Raw genomic sequence first — 14,541 nt, forward strand, 5'->3', positions numbered from 1 at the left:
TTTTACCTCACCACATCCCAGTGAGGTAGGGCAGTGCAATTGTAACCCACACATCTCCTAGGTATGGTGTTATGTCCCATCTAGTGGCACTGAGACCACCCAAAGAGAGGGAAAGAGCCTTAGCTATAAACCAGTTGGCTTTTAGCTCATCCTGTAGAAGCTCATGCACTAAGCTCCAGAGGTCCCCGCTTCAATCCTGCCCACCAATGGCAGGGGTCATGTCAGCATTACACAATCATCCCCATATTACATAGAGAAACCGGGGCACAAAGAGGATGAGTTATTGCCCAAGGTCACACAGGAAGTCTGTGGTGCAGCAGGGACTTAAACCAAGTTTCCCAAGGCCTAGTCTGTTGCCCCGACCACTTGACCATCCTTCCTCTCTTAATAGTTTAGCCTTAATAACTTAAATACTTCTGCTTGGTTTTTATTTATTGTCCAGCTACCATTGGTGCCTCCAGCTCATTTCTCTTTCCCACAGAATGATGGGTAGATGTTCCCTGTCCTCAGTTAATCTGGCAGTCCATTTGTGTTGACAAAAGGTGATATTCTGTGACCCAACTAGTCAATCTGAGGTGTTTGTTTAGCACAATTTTCCTGATTACATGGAAAATGAGCAGCAAATAAGGAAGTGGGAATTGCTGAATTAATTTGTGAGTATTAGTGGTATGATTTTAGTGCACTGTTCAAACACTAAGGGCCTGACCCCACAAACTCTGAAGCACAGGCATAACTTCACTTATGGGAGTAGTGCCACTGAATTCAGTAGAACTACTCAGATGAACAAAGTTATTTGCCAAATGTTTGCAGGATCAAGACTTCACTATGCATAATTGAAGGATTTTAGAGGAAGAGGGGGAACAAATTTTTCCCACTCTCCATTTATTTATTTTAAAGCCAAATCACTTCCTTTTTTTCAGTTGCTGTTTTTTCATCTCCTCAAAAATGCAATACAACTCCTTACTATACAGTGCCTTTCCTACAAATCATACCCCATCATGATTTAAATAATACAAAATAGAGCGAAGTGAGACGGATCTTATGTCATAGACAAAGGGAAAAACATAATGTTTTCAGCTGAAATTTGAAGAGAGGAGAGACAGTGAGGTGAAGAGGCATGGGACAGCTGTTCCAAAGGACAAAAGGTGCAGAGGAGAAGGCTCTCCACCCAGGACTGGTGCAATTCTGTAGAAGGCATGAGAGGAGACCAATAGTAAGTGGGCAAATTAACCAGTCTGTTCTCTTCACCAGCGTTGCCAACTCTCCTGATTGCCTTGCAAGTTATGTGACTTTGGCCCCTCCTGAAACCAGTCCAGGATAACAAGACTCTCTAACCCTTATGGGAATTTCAGCCCTGCTTGGCTGAAAGCCTCCCCTCTGACTGGCTGCTTCCCGGGGAAGAGTAGCCAATTAGCTCTGTTGCAGGAGGCAACCAGAGCTCTCCCACCTCCTCTCAGGAGCTGGAGGAGTGTTGGGGGAGAAGAGAGAAAAGGGAACAGCATGCTGTTTTTGCAGGAGGGAAGAGGAGAGCAGAAAGAGCCCAATAGTTCAGGGTGATTCTGCTCACTCCTCCCCCAACCCTCTTGTGAACAATGGGGCAGTCTGCCCCTCCCAATACCTACAACAGCAGGCCTGGGATAAGGGGGAACAGAACCCCTGGAGCTGGGCCCTGCTGCAGCTGCCCTCTGCCAGGCCTGACTGAGAAGGAGTGAAGAAATCCAGGAGCTAGGAAGGGGAAGAAGAAGACTTCTCTGCAGGCACTCCCCCACTTCAGGAGAAGCACAGGTACACTGAGGGGCAAGGCTTAGACGTGTGGCTGGGAACATAGAATTAATTAAGTAGAATTTGGGGTTTTGAGAGAAGCTGGGTGCACCATCAGGCAGTGAGCAACAGCTCTTGTAGCAGGGGGTCGGGGGAGTCTAAAATCATTTTAATGTACAAATGGGGGAGAGCTTATGACCCTGTAAGTGGGGAGGGGCAGGGAGAGTTCAGAAATCACAAGAAAGACCAAAAGCACCATTTCACCTTTTTAAAAAAAATCTCATGATTTAGGGGTCTGGCTCATGGTTTTTGAGCTTTTGGGGTTGGGAAGCATGTAATCATGAAGAACATACTAAGCTTTCTTTGGAGTCTTCTTTTACATTGGGCCGGAATCCTGAGCTGGTCTGCATCAGCCTAGCTCCATTGGCTTCTAATGAGCTAAACAGGAACCAGCTGAGAACCTGGCCTGTTGTTGTCTTTTATCTGAAAGTCACAAGACCAAAGTTAATAGCAATACCTGCATTTCTAGTCTTACTTCTCGCTGCCTGTGCTGTTGTAACAAAGTACATAGTAGGAAAGCTTTCCATTTTCTCATCTCCAGCGATATGACATTTGTTTACTGGGTGATGATGATTCATTTGCTTTTGGAACAGTCTGTACAGCAGTGCCTGTCACATGGTGAGGCTTTACCAATTCCTGGAGCTCCCAAGCAAAGTTCATCACCTATCTAGCAATGTACACTTGGGATGGCTCTAGAGAATTCCCTGGACTTCTACTTGGTAGTGACGTAGGGTAAATTGGGATTAAAGATTCAAGCAAAGAGAAAATGTTCATTGATTTGCCTGGCTGTGGTGGTGGAATCTCATTATAAATGGCCTAGGCTGCAGCGAGACTGGGCCCTGAGTATAATGCATACACCACAGAGAGTGCGGGGACACAGGTTCTCTATTGATAGTGCTGTTCAAGCCATCTGTCAGGCTAGGCAAGAGTTAGAGGAAGGAGCCAGGAACTGATCCTAGGCTAAAGGGGGCCTGCAAAGGATTTCCCTTGGAAAAGCAACCTAGTTAAAGCCAGCGAGGTGTTCCTGTACTGTTTGTTTATTGTTGCTCATGGGATTTGCACAGTCAGTGTTGCCAATCACAAGCATTCAAAAGTCATCAGTGAGGGCTCAAAATTCATAAGATTTTAAAAAATAAAACATTTTTGATTCTTTTGATTTGCCTTCTGGGTTGTGAACCTTTCAGGTTCGAGTTTCCAGGTATCAACCTTGAGAGCTACACACGGATTGATTGTCAGTGAAATCTGAGCTTCACAGATAAAATGAATCTAAGGACTTGGGGGTATAAGAAAAATCCCAAACAGCATGGGACTTGTAATAAAATGATGAGACTTGGCAACAGTTGTGTTCACTGGTACTGGATGTGAGGTAATTGCACCAGGTCTGTAGCTTTTGGGAAGTTTTATGCCCTGCCTGATCATCTGAAATAACCTGAAACCATCGTCTCTGGAGGATGGTGGTCTCTCTCTCTCACACTCACTGTCTCCCTGAGCAGACATCCTCTTGTACAATTCAATATAGCTGCACTAAAACATTATTTTTTATGAAGGGTTAGTTGTCGAATTGTTATTACAGATATCTGGTAATAGTAAAATGACAGTGGAGGTGGGGGGGGATGCTACTGGAGCTTAAATATCAGAAGCCCAAACTGTATCCTGTATAACTAGGACCCTACCAAATTCACAGTTTATTTTGATCAATTTCACAGTCATGGAATTTAAAAAATCATAAAATTTTCATGATTTCAGCTATTTAAATCTGAAATTTCACAGTGTTGTAATTGTAGGGGTCCTTGCCCCAAAAAGGATATGTGGGGGTGGGTTGCAAAGTTATGATAGGGGACTTGTGGTACTGCTACCCTTCCTTCTGCGCTGCTGCTGCTGGCTCTGGGCAGCTGGAGAGTGGCAGCTGCTGGCTGGGAGCCCAGCTCTGAAGGCAGAGCCACTGCCAGCAGCAGCACCGAAGTAAGGATGGCAGGTATAGTACGGCCACCCTTACTTCTGCACTGCTGCCTGCAGAGTTGGGCCCTCAGTCAGAAGCCGCCGCTCTTCGGCCGCCCAGCTCTGAAGGCAGCAGTGCGAAGTAAGGATGGCATGGTATGGTACTGCCACTCTTACTTCTGCACTGCTGCTGGCAGGGCGCTGCCTTCAGAGCTGGGCACCTGGCCAACAGTCACCGTTTTCCGGCCGTCCAGCTCTAAAGGCAGCGCAGAAGTAAAGGTGGCAATACTGCAACCCCCCTAAAATAACCTTGTGACCCCCCTGCAACTCCCTTTTGGGTCAGGACCCCCAATTTGAGAAATTTGGGTCAGTCTCTCCCCGGTAAAATCGCTGTAGTATAGTGTAAAAGCACACAAAAGACCAGAGTTCACAGGGGAGACTGGATTTCACGGTCCATGATGCGTTTTTCATGGCCATGAATTTGGTAGGGCCCTATGTATAACTAACAGTTCTCATTTAAGTGTAACTCACAGTAAATGACAGATGTTGAAATAAATAGACAAAAAGAGGAAAAATTAAAAGGTATTAGCTGTATACAGTCATTTATCTTCTGATACTGCGAGCAAAGCTCAAGTCAGATACAATTAAATGGATTGAAGCTTTAACAGTGCCTTTTGAACTGCTTGAATTAACAAAATCAATCCTCATAAATTAAACTATCATTGATCTATGATACAATTAAGTTCCATAATCAAAAAAACGTTATCAGTGCATGCAGTGTCACCATGCTAGTCCCAACACTGAATTTTAACCACTGCTGGCTAACTGCTCCTGCCGTGTTGTGTAAAACTCCCATCTGGTACATAAGACACTAATGTTATGATACAGTATTACTTTTCCATTTCTCAATGTAGGCTGACATCTGCTGGTCTAAGCAAATGGTAGGCAGCACTGCTGAATGTAAACCAATTTCAGAGCCAGCTATTTCAGTTTTCCCTTTGTCATTTTATAGACCTTGGAACGGCAACCAAACCACTTAATTATGTAGGAAATTCACACAGAATAATAATTTGTGGGGGGAGAGGAAAGGAAAGAACAATACTGGGTAAAATAAAATGACTTTGACATGATAAATTATATGCATACACGTTCAGTGTGCTGTGCATTTACTAAAAGGAGTCCATAGAAACTACTTCGCATTGGCCAATTACACCTACACACAAAGGGTGCTATTTAAGGGCACCACACTGTGGATCATAATGGGAAGTCTGAAGACATAAAAGTTCCTTCATTACCCTATCAGTAGGGCTAAGTAGAGGGGGACTGGTACCATGATGGGCAGTCAGAAATAGATGTTTGAACAGACATAAGGTAATTTTCACAAAGCGTTTTTCTTTCTTTAGGGGGAAAGGGGTACTTCCATTAGTTAGTGGCGGTACTCAGTGGCAGTCCAGATGGAGAACGAGTGTACATTTGTCCGGAACTAGCAGCAGAAATGACAGGCTGGCTCCACTACTGTTACTAAATAAAAATCAAAACAGGCAACTCCACGTTCTCAGTTTATTGTAGGTTCTGGTCCTCTAACGACACAGGTGCAGAAAAAATAATGCAATATGTATATTAGCACCTTTTGACTTCCCTATCATTCCTTGCTCAGTTTAGCCATTTAGAACACACTTCCAGTATGTCTGAAATTCAACAGTGTGGAACCTGAGCTATATCTCTTCAGCTGTGTCTTATTGGCTTTTGGAATGGCACACAATAAGTACTTCAGAACAGGATCATGCACGCTCTCGTCTTCCCCACTGCAGCTTGGTGATGATAAATGAACCTGGAAGCAAAGGGTATTGGTATGGAGGTATATCATTTTAACACACGTGGCTTATTTGGATTCTGGGGGGCGTGGATAGACCACTCTGGGGACAGAAAGATTCTGTTTATCCATAGAGCAGTTTTGCCTGATTGATTGATTACCTAAGAATTCCCAATTAACACTCTGAGGTGTGGTAGGTTCTAGTCCCAGTGTTATTAGACCAAGCCCAGTGTTATTAGAATTGTTAAGTTGGGAATCCTGACATGTATAGGTGCAACACTCACACTTTGGCAGAACCTTCTGTATTTGCAAGTGTCACACTCCCACTCAGCCAGGTAGATAGAGATGATACAGAATGAGTGTCTGAGCATTCATATACTCACACAATCCCTTGCAGAAAAACCTGAAGTGTATCATCATCCTCATCTTCATCCCCACCAGTGGTCATCATCCTGGCATCTCGTAAGGCACTCAGGCCAGGGAACAGCTGTCAGAATGAGTTATGCTGACACCACTAGGCCAAATGCATATTGGGTAGGGGGTTCAGCCCCTTTTCCTTGTTGGAACATCCACACCTGACACATGTTGGGGTGCCCTTCTCCATGGGTTATTAGGCCTTTTATCTCCGGTTTATTAGCAGATACGTCAATTAGCTACCCTGGCATTCTTGTGGTCGGACATTTGCTGATGTTCCTATCTTAAAACTATCTAAAGCTGATATCAACTGGCATCCTGTGGTTACCTGGCAGCTGTTGAGCCATTACAGCGCTCTGTCTTGTGGTATCATGTGATCTAAGATTACTGCTGGTTAGCTGCTAAGGCTTTTGAGCCTTATGCCTTGTTTAGCTAAGCCATTGTCTTACAAGCCTTTTGTTCAATTTCATTGCATTAACGCCTTTACTTATATCTATGCCTTACCTAGCAATTATCTATACTTATACGCTACAGCAGGCACAATATGATGAGCAACAATGCAAGCATCTCCAATGCTATCCAGCCAGTAGGCCTCAGCCTTGTCCTAGGGGGACCACCTGAACTGCCCTTAGTCCCTTTGCCTCTGCTGGAGGCAAATTTGAACCAGTGATGTAGGAGTGCAAATAGCTTGTATGCCATAACCCCTGAGCTGTCCACTCCACTCATACTGACTGAGGGCTAGATCCTGAGCTGTAGCTGAGGAGCACTCAGCACAACTAAGAATGATTTTAAGCCACCTTTATCTTCCCTGATCTTGGGCCCATGGTGGTGCTGGTGTGGTCCCTAGCGCAAAGTATAACAGTCTTCATTGCCAACATCTGCCCAAAGGGCCAACCGGCAACTGGGGATGTCTAAATGTTCTGGCCACACAGTTAATTCTCCAGCCAGGCCCCCTGGGCTTGGAAGGGGAGCTGGGCAGGGGGCAGTGTCAGAGCCACTGCAGAGATTCAGCACCACCCGAGGAGTCCCCTAGACAGTGAGACTCGTTCCCTGGCTGGCTAAGCTGCCTTTTAGGTTGCTTTGTCCCCTCTAGAGCAATGCAAAGCTACCCTGGCGCATGCAAGAACAAGCACCAAAGTGTATTCAGTTTACATGTAAAAGTGTGATTTTTAGCTCCGTGCCAGCACTCCAAACCCAGCTTGGAATCTGAAAGTCAAGCTGTGTTCTTCCTGGCTCAAATGTAGTGATTGTTGTTAAGCATTATTAATCATTAGTGATCAGGAACAGTCAGCATGGATTCACTAACGGAAAGTCATGCCTGACTAATCTAGTTGCCTTCTATGAGGAGATAACTGGGTCTGTGGATGAGGGGAAAGCAGTGGATGTGTTATTCCTTGACTTTAGCAAAGCTTTTGATACGGTCTCCCACAGTATTCTTGCCAGCAAGTTAAAGAAGTATGGTTTGGATGAATGGACTATAAGGTGGATAGAAAGCTGGCTAGATCATCGGTCTCAATAGGTAGTGATCAATGGCTCCATGTCTAGTTGGCAGCCGGTTTCAAGCAGAATGCCCCAGGGTCGGTCCTGGGGCCGGTTTTGTTCAATATCTTCATTAATGAACTGGAGGATGGCGTGGACTGCACTCTCAGCAAGTTTGCAGATGACACTAATCTAGGAGGCGTGGTAGATATGCTGGAGGGTAGGGATAGGATACAGAGGGACCTAAACAAGTTAGAGGATTGGGCCAAAAGAAATCTGATGAGGTTCAACAAGGACAAGTGCAGAGTCCTGCACTTAGGACAGAAGAATCCCATGCACTGTTACAGATTAGGGACTGAATGGCTAGGAAGCAGTTGTGCAGAAAAGGACCTAGGGGTTACAGTGGATGAGAAGCTGGATATGAGTCAACAGTGTGCCCTTGTGCCAAGAAGGCTAACGGCATTTTGGGCTGTATAAGTAGGGGCATTGCCAGCAGATCGAGGGACGTGATCATTCCCCTCTGTTCGACATTGGTGAGGCCTCATCTGGAGTACTGTGTCCAGTTTTGGGCCCCACACTACAAGAAAGATGAGGAAAAATTGGAAAGAATCCAGAGGAGGGCAACAAAAATGATTAGGGGGCTGGAGCACATGACTTAGGAGGAGAGGCTGAGGGAAATGGGATTGTTTAGTCTGCAGAAGAGAAGAACGAGGGGGATTTGATAGCTTCTTTCAACTACCTGAAAGGGGGTTCCAAAGAAGATGGATCTAGACTGTTCTCAGTGGTAGCAGATGACAGAACAAGGAGTAATGGTCTCAAGTTATAGTGGGGGAGGTTTAGGTTGGATATTAGGAAAAGCTTTTTCACAAGGAGGGTGGTGAAGCACTGGAATGGGTTCTCTAGGGAACCTGGTGGAATCTCCTTCCTTAGAGGTTTTTAAGGTCAGGCTTGATAAAGCCCCGTCTGGGATGATTTAGTTGGGAATTGGTCCTGCTCTGAGTAGGGGGTTGGACTAGATGACCTCCTGAGGTCCCTTCCAACCCTGATATTCTATGATTATTTGTTAAGCCCTGACAGACACAAAAGATGACACACTGCCTTCTGCAAGGACCTTACAGCCCAAATAAATCACCATTCATTCCCAATGGACCCTTATTACGGGCATTGATAAGGTGCAATTGAGGTGTAGGATAGCACTAGGCAAAGATTTTACAGATAAAATTTAGCGTTAGTCGTGTTGATGTGTGAGACAGAATAGAATTCTTCTCTCTCTGATATAGCTGACATTGCTCAGCAGTTCTAACATGAGCAAAATGCAGAAAAAAATATTTTTGGTCCAGAATGTCCATAGGCAGGTCTCTGAATGTATCCTTGGGACAGATTTGTTGAGTAATAAGATTTCACATTACTACCCTTTTGATCATAGCAGTTAACTTCCATAAAAATTAAATATAAACCTTCAGTATTGATGACTATACTTCATTAATATAAACATCTCCATTGACCAGACAAGGATATATAATATTTTTCTGCACTTAAAATCAGGTTTAGAGCCTTGGCTAGATCCTTAATAAAAAATTATATGATTAGAAAACTTAACAAGCTACAAGACAAATAGCCACGTACAAATTAACCAACAGTAAACGTAAGTATGATGGAAATTCTTAAATTACCTTAAACCTTTAAAAAAATTTCTCCTGTGTCAGAGAAAATGCCTGGTACAGTCTATAATGTATATCTGGTTTTATGATTCATAGGTGAATTTCTTCAGCTTAAAGCCCGCTGGATGCTCCCTATCTCATCTCTGGAATTAGTGTTCAGATCGCTGTCTCGGGTCACTTCCAAATGAAAATGAATGTGTTTTACCACCGAGTTCTCATCTTATTGTGGTATACATTTTTATTTCTCTCAGAAATGCTACAGATGTCTTGTTACTGTCAGATGCTTAATAATAACACTAACGTACTGACAGACGTGCTGGAGACTAGCACAGTTACCAGACACGATAGGAAAATATGCTGAGACCTACACTTGAAGAATGAAGTTATTTTACAGTATTGGACTTCCAGATGGGCTAGATTTTTGCCCCCAAGCACTTCCGCTCTTTGACAGGGACAATAACTGATTTCTCTTAAACTTATTGCTTTGCTTATCATAGATTAATGACCTGCCACCCAAAACCATGGGGCTTGATGTAAATCTGAGTGGTGTCCTCAATTTCCAATAGCCTAATACAATAGAAAAGAGAAGTATGTTAGAAGTCAAAAGTGGTAAGAAAAAGAAAAAAAAAATTGTAAACCTAAGTGTCTTGCTTACCTTAGTCTCAGTCCTTTCCTTGGGTTGGGGGGAAGAGAGTCAGCCAAAACCTCTTTGGCACTGTGTACACAAGGAAATTTTAGGAAAAAATTACCACTGGTCCTACTTCCCAGTTCAACTGCATTAAAATTAATTTATGGTCAGAAAAATATAGGCCTAGTTCACAACAGGTATAACTCCATTACAGTTCATAGGAGCTACTAGTGCACTACACTTTGGAAAGTGAGACCGCTTTGGCATTTAACTTTAGACAACATTTTAAAAACACTTGGCCTTTATATCCTAGATGAGAGAACCTTGGCTATCCTGTGTAATACATTGGATGGAGTAAGTTCAAAAGGCTGAAGACAGTATGATGCTTGCTTTAGTTCCAGGAGGCAATGTCAGCACTAGTAGATGCTGTTTGCATCATCCACCTTCAATGATTTTTCTTCCAGTATTGTGTTACCCTTAGCTGCAATTGTGTCAGCACTGCTGTCAGCATCATCTTAGATGTGCAAGGGAGTTCTTCATGTACTCCATCCTCTAGTGAAAAGCACCATCCCATTAAAGGAAACAATTTTAATGTCTGTTATTTGAGCATCACTTGCTAATGAACAAGACTTGCTGATTTTAGCATTCCAGAAGCCATAGGAAGGATAGGAGGATCCCAGTAGTGGCAGCTCCTCTAGTCCCTTTTCTGAACTGATCCTGCCTTTCCTCACCTCCCCTGGAGTACCTCCCCAAATCATCCCCCAACCCCCACATTCCTGCAGCAGAACTGCAGCAGTTCCAGGGCATACAGGCCCTTCCCAGCCATGAAGGTGGAGGCTGGGTTCATCCCTATGTCCTCTTAATTTTCCTGGCATTTGCAATGGGCCCATTCTAGTCATTTGATTATTTGGAGGCTTGGGCACCTTCTTTATTTTTGCTGAAATACACAAGATAAACACACTAAAAGAACTCCCCCTCCCACAATCTAATCCTTGAAGTCTTTTCAAAGAGAGGAGAATCTAGAATTTGTAGTCTCTGAACATGAGAAAGAAGAGACAGATGGAAATTGCTGTCTTTATGACCTCGGTGACCTTTTAACAAAGTCAAGCTGTATAAATCTTTCCCAGCAATCTAACAAAAAACCAACAGCGTATATGTTGCAGCCATATCATTAATACAATAAGATTCAAGGCTATGATGTGATTTCCGTGAAATACAACTTCCTTCCAAAGCCTCATTTTTTATAAATAAAGCATCCTGCTGGCAACTAGTATCAACCTGTTGGCGCCTTTAAAGATTCTGGCCTTATTCTCTAGTGACTTGATCTTGTGGCATCATTCACACCTGTGCAAAGAAGGGGTAAATCATTGCCACATCAGAAATGTAGTGTTTTACGCCTACTTTGCATGGATGTAAATCACTACACAAGAAGCAGAACACCGGAGAAACAAGCACCATGTACCCAGCACAATAAGGCCACTTTGAGTCTCTCCGGTAGAGCTAAGGACTGGCACCAACAAGCTATATGCAGATTTTCCTTGCATAGAAGAATCTCTGGATAGCACAGGGCCACTTAAGCTGGCTCCAGCATACGTTATGTATTATATGTATGTATTGGGGGCATTGTCAGAGGTAGGGTATGGTGCTGGTGTGTGCTGCTATGCTCCAATGATCTCCTTGGCGAGCCACTGGGTACGCTGGTGTGAGCAATTGCATCTGGGCATAATTTAGAACAGTGCAGAGGCTACTCTAAATCATGCTGTGGGTTGACCTGAACCCCAGTAGTCCGAAGAATTGGGGGGGATACAAAGATGGTATAAAGCTACCTTTGCTCCTCCCCTCCCTGTACAGAGCTTTGGCACATCTGAGAATCGGGCTTGAGTGTTGGCTGCTAACGATATGTCAGCACTCAGTGCCTATTAGTCTCATTCAAGTATCTTTAAGCACTTAAACTATTAATCTATGAGTTACATCCCTCATAGGCAATAACCCTTTCTGTGACTTTACATCTTTGTCACCCTACAGCGTAGTGTAAATAGGGCAACACTTAGATTAAATTGACCAAGAATAAGTCATTTTTGTTTATACTTTTAATGTAAAATTCTGCCCCTCCTCCCCCCCAGTTCCTATCATAGACTCAGGTGGATTTGAGACTGTTTATACTGCCCATCTATCAGTTGCCTCTGAGTACCAGCTCTTCAAAGTCTGGTGGTCAGGTCAGTGAGAGAGGGAGATTTGGCTAAAAATGTCATGGTCCCTGCAGCCTTTGCTTGACATCAGTAGGAGTTTGGCTTGAATAAGGACTTGAGGATTTGGCCCCAAATAGATGGATTAAAGGGCTTAACTTTGAAAAACATACCATACATAAAATGGTCAGGCGCTCACAAAGAAATCTGTTGTCTCAGTATGTGTACTCTGACCTCTGCATTAGCTCTCCATCTGTTGCAAGCAACCGGGGTTGAAAGAATGCACTTGCATTCCACAGCAGCAGGTAACAGTAGGAAAATAACCTGAGATAAGGAAGAAAGGAGCAAAATTTCCAATTAAAAGCTCAATTTTGCAACAGCTGCCCTCCTTTCCCTAGCTTCACAGCTTCACAGGAGTGAGAGAAACAGTGGGGATTTCCTCTCACAGTTACTAAGCTTACCCGGTTCCCTCGGCATCACAGCATTTACAGGCTCTGTTCTTTTTTTTTTTTTTATAGATGGCATCTTTAACAATTAGAAAACCTTAAGAGCAGGTAGAGCTTTTATTCTATAAATATCAATGCAATTTTCTCTGAGGCGCATATTATGGGAATGCATCTCCCCTCCCCCCACTCCTAACTGCCCCATACTTCTCATTTAATTGTTAGTGGGAAAGGCACTGCCTGTTTCCCAAGGCTATGTGGCTTTTAGGCATTTCCCCCCCCACTTCTCCCCTCCCCATGATTCATACAAAAACGTTTAATTTACAGAACTGACACATTAACTCCAATGGCCTAAGAGAATAAATGAATAATACTATATATTCATTTGCTAAACAACAGGCATATTTTCCCAAAGATTGTTTTTTTTTAATTGAAACCATTTATCATCTTGAATGTGGAATATATTCATTAGAAAGCTACACCTCAGAGGGAAAAGGATAGCTCAGGAGATTAGTAATAGGCTACAACGCCTTTTGCTTCTAGAGCACCAGTTCCAAATCTGTCCAGGTCATTATTGATCAGAAGAAGTCATTACCATCTGATAGCTGTTTGGTAACCTATATAAAAGTGACCTTGTGGGATTAGTTCAGTTCTTTGTGGAGAGATATGTCCATATCACAGAAACCACTGTCACTCTTAGCACACTTCATGGTTGTGTCTTCGCATACAGAGAGACTGAACTAGTTTTTTCATGCTAGATCAGAATTGAGGCATATTGGTCATAAGAGCTGGCTCAAAAATGGGGAAACAACTTCATGAAACACTTTGAAATTTCAAAGTTGTTTCTGTTTTGCAGGGTTTGAAATGGACCCATTTCCCGCTTCTGACACACAATTTTCCACATTTTATAGTAATATTTTAATTAGTTTCCAAAATTGTTAAAAATTGTCATTTACCAAAACAATATATTTTCTTACTGAAAAATGGGCCTGGTGTAACTGAGGAAAAACAACCATAAGCACCTCATGCATGTGTATTTTCTCTCAATGATTTCCAAGGCACAGATTGTTCCCCTTAGATCCGTGTGTAACCTACTGGTGAGTGGGTGCTAAGGGGCCGTCACTGTGACTGATTGGCAGAGGAGGTATGGGTCTGTTACCACCTCAGCTAGAATGCTTTAGCTGAAATTTGTAGTAGGTCATGTGCTTAGCTCAGGAGGCCCTGATTCAATCCTCAGCGTGTTGGCTAAGGTGGTGGCCATCACGTAAGTACAGAGGATATCCTTCTATTGAGAACAGTGGACTCAGCTACCTCTATGGCACCATTCTCCTCTTCCAGACCCTAGAGAGGGCATTTCCTGGGTGAGGAGCTCTAGGGAGGGGAAGACCAGAGTGAGCTACCCCTTCAGAAGAGTCTTTAGAGAAGATAATTCAGCTTGGGGCTGAGTTATCATTCATAGATTCATAGATTATAGGACTGGAAGGGACCTCGAGAGGTCATCGAGTCCAGTCCCCTGCCCGCATGGCAGGGCCAAATACTGCCTAGACCATCCCTAATAGACATTTATCTAACCTACTCTTAAATATCTCCAGAGACGGAGATTCCACAACCTCCCTAGGCAATTTGTTCCAGTGTTTAACCACCCTGACAGTTAGGAACTTTTTCCTAATGTCCAACCTAGACCTCCCTTGCTGCAGTTTAAACCCATTGTTTCTGGTTCTATCCTCAGCTCTTTCCTGGGAACGACTGGAACCATGGGGAGTCTCTTGCAGCATAGCTCCAATGGAGCTGAGCTGCCATGAGGAAACAGAGCTGGTAGGGATACATAGGGCCTCTATGCAGAAAGCTCTGGTAACCACCAGGTTTGGAGGTGGACCTTGTGGCCTTTTATGGGGTGAGATTGTCAACAAACCCCACATACCCAATGTGGTCAACTCTCCATGGGGAACCTCACAGAGATGTCCTCCTCTTTTTTTCTTTTTTATCCTGGGAGGGATCGATCTATCCCTAACCTGTCTCAGTTTGCAAATGAAGAAAAGAAAAAAAAGGGTTGAGTTGGGTTTTTCTAATTGCTTGTGCTGTAAACTTGAGCCTGGGATAGGCAGTCAAGCTGAAAGTCTTAGCTTCTTAGTGTCACCAGGTAATAACTATCCTGCAT

At 43.6% G+C, this 14,541-nt stretch overlaps 1 protein-coding gene across 1 annotated transcript in view; it reads left to right on the forward strand.

The window, feature by feature from the left end:
- Positions 1-1,730: 1,730 nt before the first annotated feature.
- Positions 1,731-14,541, forward strand: part of CCSER1 (coiled-coil serine rich protein 1) — a 1,155,725-nt gene continuing 1,142,914 nt past the window's right edge. The window contains exon 1 of the mRNA XM_054029822.1: positions 1,731-1,785. The gene's annotated coding sequence lies outside the window, so the exon portion shown is untranslated. The remainder of the gene's footprint in view (positions 1,786-14,541) is intronic.

This window comes from Malaclemys terrapin, chromosome 5, assembly GCF_027887155.1.
Source record: "Malaclemys terrapin pileata isolate rMalTer1 chromosome 5, rMalTer1.hap1, whole genome shotgun sequence".
Taxonomy (NCBI): Eukaryota; Metazoa; Chordata; order Testudines; family Emydidae; genus Malaclemys; species Malaclemys terrapin.